This window comes from Chelonia mydas, chromosome 13, assembly GCF_015237465.2.
Source record: "Chelonia mydas isolate rCheMyd1 chromosome 13, rCheMyd1.pri.v2, whole genome shotgun sequence".
Taxonomy (NCBI): Eukaryota; Metazoa; Chordata; order Testudines; family Cheloniidae; genus Chelonia; species Chelonia mydas.
The window spans coordinates 41,440,808-41,447,461 of NC_051253.2; positions in this window are offsets into that span (position 1 = coordinate 41,440,808).

Sequence of the window (6,654 nt, forward strand, 5' to 3'; positions counted from 1 at the left end):
CCTGCGGTGAGGAGTTTAGGGAGCCTTGTCAAAGGCATGAATGGGAGCTAAGCAGCCAGTTCACATGGATTTTTAATTTCAATGCACTTTGGGCCTTTGAAATTCTCCCCCTGATAATTTAAGGTTAGGGTTTGCAAGGAAGCTGAAGGTAGCTAAGTGCCCAAATCCAGTAATTAGACTGGGTGCCTAACTCGCTTTGGCCTCTTTGAAAATCCTACCCTAAAGAGACAAGACAGACAAGTACATACCTTTTTAAGCACCAGTTTTAGCAGTGGTTGAGATTTTTCGAAAGATCAGAAAGGAGATACGCCGGCAAATTCCATTGCACTGAAGATGAAACTAATAAGCAGCGGGTTTCATACCAAAGAAGAGGAAATAATTTTTCATGCAATGCACAGCTAACCTGTGGAACTCATTTCCATGGGATGGTTTGATAGCCAAAACTATAACATGGTGAAAAAAGGATAAATTAATGGGTAAGTCCATCAGCTTTTAGCTGAAACGCTCAGGGATGCAACCCCATGCTGGCTACCTGAAGCTGGGAGTGGAAGACAGGGATGAAGCACTGCAGAATTGCCCTGTTAGGTTCACTCCCCCTGAAGCTCTGGTACAGGCCACTGTATGACAGGATACTGGGCAATGCGGGCCGGGGTCTGCACCATAATGGCCGCTCTTATGTTCAACAGGATCTGGGTTTCTCACTCTGTTGGGTTTGTCTACACAGGGAGAAACCCGCTGCTGGCCTGGGTCAGCTGGCTGGGGCCAAGCACCTAAAAATGGCTGTTCAGACATTCAGGCTTGGGATGGGCATGAGCTCTGGGACCCTGTGAGGTTGGAGGATCTCAAGTTCCGGTCCCAGCCCGAATATCTACACAGAAATTTTTAGTCCCTTGTCCCAGCCAGCTGACCCAGGGCAGACACAGTCGTGCCACAGGGCTTTTATCCCCCTGGATACGGACCTTTAGACTCCTCTGGAAATGCGAAGCAGAGTGTTTTGCTGAATCAGGGCCTTTATCTCAACCCTTCAAGATGCTCCAAATTCTTCCACTTGAAGGATCAGGGACTTGGTCAAAGGAAAGATGCAAGAAGGGAAGGACACAAAGTAAGGGGTAGGTCTGGGAGAGTAGGAAGAAGAGGTAAGAATAATCTAAACATGTCTGTCTGTCTGTCTGTCCGCTCCTTGCCTTACTGAAGCGGAATCCTTCTATTGAAAAAGGGCAAATAATTAGGGCCGGCCCAAAACTTTCCATCAAAACTTTAAGAGAATTGGGGTTTTGGCTAAACAAAGACGTTTGCAGAAAGTGTCTGCTTTCCTCAAAATTAAATAAACCTTTTCATTGATGGAAAGTTGAATTTTTCTGCTGAAAATTTCAATAAAAAGAGAGTTGAAATTTTCAGCGGGAGAGAAAAGCATTCTCGCATTAGCCCCACGAATGATGTTTTATCCAGTGCTGTCATTAAGAGATGACCCTGCATACAGGACAGGTGTCATTCTGAGCTGTGGTTAGGTCTTTCCCTGGCCTCTCCTAATGTGGGCCACGGCTGCCAGCTGGTGGAGAGATGACCTGGAATTTCCCACTAAGGAGTTTTTGAGTGAACAAGGGTACGTTCTCCGACACTGTGTTCACCCCATCTGGCACAGTAATACACAGCTGTGTCCTCCGACTTCAGCCCATTCATTTGCAAGAACAGCAGGTTCTGGGTGTTGTCTCTGGAGATGGTGAATCGCCCTTTGACCGAGTCTGTGTAGTATGTGGTCTCACCAGTCCCGTTTGTAATTGAAGACACCCATTCCAGTCCTTTCCCCGCAGACCTCCATGCCCAGTGCCAACTGTGGCTAGTGTACGTGTAGCCAGACACTTGACAGGAGAGTTTTGCAGAGTCTCCTGGCTTTTTAACTTCTGCTCCGGACTGGCTTAACTGGATTTATGACCAGACACCTGCAAATAGACAAATATTAAAGATCTAGGTTCTGATTCAGCAAAGCACCTAAGTACGTTCTTCAGTGCTTATTAATACTAAAAAGGGGGGGGGGGGGAACCCAACTGGTTTCAAGACTGAGCTTGAAAAATTTATGGTGGGTGGTGGTATGACGAGATGGCCACATGCCATTGTAGGCACATCTACAACTGCTGGTAGCAAATATCCCCAATGGCCAGTGATGGGAGACTAGGTGGGGCGGGCTCTGAGTTACTACAGAGAACTCTTTCCCCAGTGTCTGGCTGGTGGGTCTTGCCCACATTCTCAGGGTCCAACTGGCTGATATTTGGGGTCATGAAGGGATTTACTGCTACCTCCCCCTGCCAGAGCCTTTCGCTGCCGGGTTTAGCTACACAGACAGTGAGTGTGGAGGCAGCCTATGTATTACAGACCATGTCTCCAATTTGTCAAGTTCATGTTGAATTCTAATTCTGGTCTCTAAAGTGCTTGCAACCCCTCCCAGATTGGTATAATCTGAGAACTTTATAATGTTCTCTCTCTGCCATTATCCACGTCATTTAAGGGGCTATTGAATAGAAGTCGACCAAGGACAGATACCTGTGGGACCCCACTCGATATTCCCTTCCAGCTTGACTGTGAATCATTCATAACTATTCTCTGAGGACATTTTCTAACTAGTTCTGCACCTATCTTATAATAGGATCATCAGTCTATATTTCCCTGGTTTGCTTATGAGAAGGCTATCTGAGACTATATGAAATGTCTGACTAAAGATGAGATATACCACATCTACTGTTCTTGTCCCCGCCCCCATCCCCTAGTCTTGATGCCCTGTCAAAGGAGGATATGAGGTGGGTTTGACGTGATTTGTTCTTTACAAATCCATGTTGACTGTTAGTTGTCACCTTATCTTCTGGGTGCTTGCAAACTGATTATTTCCTCCATTCTTTCCGGGTACAGAAGTTAAATTTTTGGATTATAATTCCTGGGTTGCCCTTATTCTGCTTTTTGTTGAAAGGTACCACTTGCCCTCTTCCAGTCCTCTGGGATCTCTCCTGTCCTCCGAGAGTTCTCAGAAATAAATTGTTAATGGCTAAGGTCTCTTTGGCCCGTTCCTTAAGTATTCTCTGGTGTATTTCACCTGGCCCTGCTCACTTGAGGACGTCAAACTTGTCTACGTAATTCTTAACTTGTTGTTTCCCTATTTTAGGCTCAGATCCTACCCCATTTACACTGATGTTCACTGTTAGTCCTCTGATTACTGCTAACCTTTTTGGTGAAAACCTAAACAAAAATGGCATTTAATATTTTGGCAATTGCTGCATTGTCTTGTGACTGTTTCCCTCCTCTTTGAGCAGTTGTCCTTCCCTGTCCTTCATCTTTCTTTTGCTTCTAATGTATTTGTAAAATGTTTTCTTGTTACCCTAAATACTTCAATGGTTGTGATGCTCAAACACTACAGTAATGTGGATAATATAAAAACCTAAGATAGCTTGAGGGCTCGAGCTCAAACATGGCTTATAAAAAAAAAAAAGATATGCCAATGCATATCCTTAATGTCCTGCCTAAGTCATTTAATAGCTCTGCACCTGCATGGCTAGGACACAAGGAGGGGTCTGGGCAGCTAATATCTATACATCATGAGCACTTTATCCAGCATCAACCCCATATTTTGGCTGAATTGTCTCTTCAGTCTAGTGGCCTGTAAAGGAATTATGGTTTCTGACATTTTCTGGAGATATTGGGGAATATTGTGCATTATGGGCCTGATGCAAAGTTCACTAAAGGCAAGGGGAGGACTTCCATTGGTCTGAGTGGGATTTGGAGCAGGGCCTACTGGAATGTTGATTGACATTTTGAAGGGGACTTACGTAATGGGGTATCTAATTCCCCTTGACTTTACCCTTTGAAAATTCCAGATGTGATTCATGATACTTTTTCCCCCACTTGGAGCTCTGTCAAAGGTCCAGCTGGTGGAGTCTGGAGGGGATGTGAAAAAGCCCGGAGCCTCTCCTGCAAAGCCTCCGGCTTCTTCATCAGTAGCAACTGGCTGGATTGGATCCGTCATGTTCCTGGGAAGGGACTGGAGTGGGTCTCCAGCATAGATAGTGCAGGTACCCCATATTACCTGGACTCAGGGAAAGGGCAATTCACCATCTCCAGAGATGCCTCCATAACCTGGTGCATTTGCACATCAGCAGCCTGAAACCTGAAGATGCCAGTTTGTATCATTCTGCTAGACATATGGGATCCCACAGTGATTTACTTCACTACGAATAACTTCTGCCCCGGACTGGATTAACTGGATTTGAGGCAAGAGACACCTGGAAATAGACAAATATTAAAGATCTAGGCCATGATTCAGCAAAAACGTTCTTCAGTGCTCTAGAGAATCAACGATTCTTTTTGGCTGCATTTGTTTCCTTCTTTTATCCCAGGTGCCTCTGAGGTTCTTACCTGAGAAAGCTGCCAGCAGGGAAATAAAAATGAAACACAAATTTATTTTTGAATCAGAAACCTACCGGAACAGACGAAGGAATACAGCACAAAGTAAGTTACTTGGGGTGTGCCGGAGAAGGAGAAATTCTCTGGCTCTTAAAATAAAGAGGTTGCCCTCCTTAATTTGCATGAGGCCTGAGGCAGTTCAAAAAGCCTTTAAAGCCAGGCAGCAAACAAAGGGACAGGAGAGAGGGAAGAGGAGGTAACAATAGGGGTAGGTTTCCAGATGACTTGGGTTAAGATTTCCAAAACTGCCTTTCTTCCTAATATAAAACAGGCACCTAAATGCTTTTAGGTGGCTTTGAAAATCTCAGCCAGAATTAAACTAAAACATGGGGAGGGGGAACCGAACTGGTTTCAAGACTGAGCTTGATAAACTTATGTGGAGAGGGATGGTATGATGAAGTGGACACATCGACAACTGCTGGTAGCAAATGTCCCAAAAGGCCAGTGATGGGAGATTAGGCGGGGAGGGCTCTGAGTGACTACAGAGAACTCTTTCCCAGGTGTCTGGCTGGTGGGTCTTGCCCACATGCTCAAGGTCCAACTGACTGATATTTGGGGTTGGGAAGGAATTTACTGCTACTTCCCCCATCAGAACCTTTCCTTGCCGGGTTTAGCTACACAGACAGTGAGTGTGGAGGCAGCCTATGTATTTCAGACCATGTCTCCAATTTGTCAAGCTCATTCTCAATTCTAATCCTGGTCTCTAAAGTGCTTGCAACCCCTCCCAGATTGGTATAAGCTGCAAACTTTATACTCTCTCTGCCATTATCCAAGTCATTTATGGAGCTACTGAATAGAAGTCGACCCAGGACAGATCCCTGTGGGACCCTTCTCCGTATTCCCCGCCAGCTTGACTGTGAATCATTGATAACTACTCTCTGAGAATATTTTCTAAGTCATTTTGCACCTACCTTATAATAGCATCATCAGTCTATATTTCCCTGGTTTGCTGATGAGAAGGCTATCTGAGACTTTATGAAATGTCTGACTAAAGATGAGATATACCACATCTACTGTTCTTGTCCCCGCCCCCATCCACTCATCTTCTTACCCTGTCAAAGGAGGATATGAGGTGGGTTTTGTACGGGGAGACTTTGGAAAACCAGAAAAGTGCCTGAAACCACTATGGCTTATTGCTAAAAGCAGCTAAGTCAGCAGGCTGTAAATTGGCTATTCAGCACTCTCAGTTTAACCAAGGCAGGAGCTGGAGGGGGGGAGTTTTGTGTGCCACAGAGAGGGCAGCTTGACCCCATGTCCTTCCTGATAAGAATTGTGTTGAAGTTGCTGATACATGCACCTTAGAAGAGCAGAATGTGCCTCAGGAATGTCTACTGGGGCCTCGAGTCTGCAAACTCTGGAAAAACCCACACCTGGTTAATTGATAATCAGAAGGAACCTCTCGCTTGACCATTGAAACTGCTTACTTAACAAGTTTGCTTTAAGGGACATGTCATTCTATTACTAAGGTATAAATAAGGGGGGAAAGTTTTTATTGACTAACACCACCTCACACAAAGTAAAAGTTACCAAGATTTTTGGGTTGAAAGAACCCCGGGTAACAGGTTTGACGTGTTTTGTTCTTTACAAATCCATGTTGACTGTTAGTTGTCACCTTATCTTCTAGGTGCTTACAAATTGATTAATTGCTCCATTCTTTCCGGGTACAGAAGTTTAAGTTGAGTGACTTATAATTCCTGGATTGCTCTTATCTGCTTTTTATTGATAGGTACCACTTGCCCTCTTCCAGTCCTCTGGGATCTCCCCTGTCCTCTGAGAGTTCTCAAAAATATTCTTTAATCGCTAAGATCTCTTTGGCCAGTCCCTTAAGTATTCTCTGGTGTATTTCATCTGGCCCTGCTGACTTAAGAATTACTTAGACAAGATAGACATCCTCAACTTGTTGTTTCCCTATTTTAGCCTCAGATTCTACCCCATTTACACTGATGTTCACTGTTAGTCCTCTGATAACTGATAATCTTTTAGGTGAAAACCTCAACAAAAATGGCATTTAATATTTGGGCAATTCCTGCATTGTCTTGTGACTGTGTTTCCCTCCTCATTGAGCAGTTGTCCTTCCCTGTCCTTCATCTTCCTCTTGCTTCTAATGTATTTGTAAAATGTTTTCTTGTTACCCTAAATACTTCAATGGTTGTGATGCTCAAACACTACAGTAATGGGGACAATATAAAAACCTAAGATAGCTTGAGG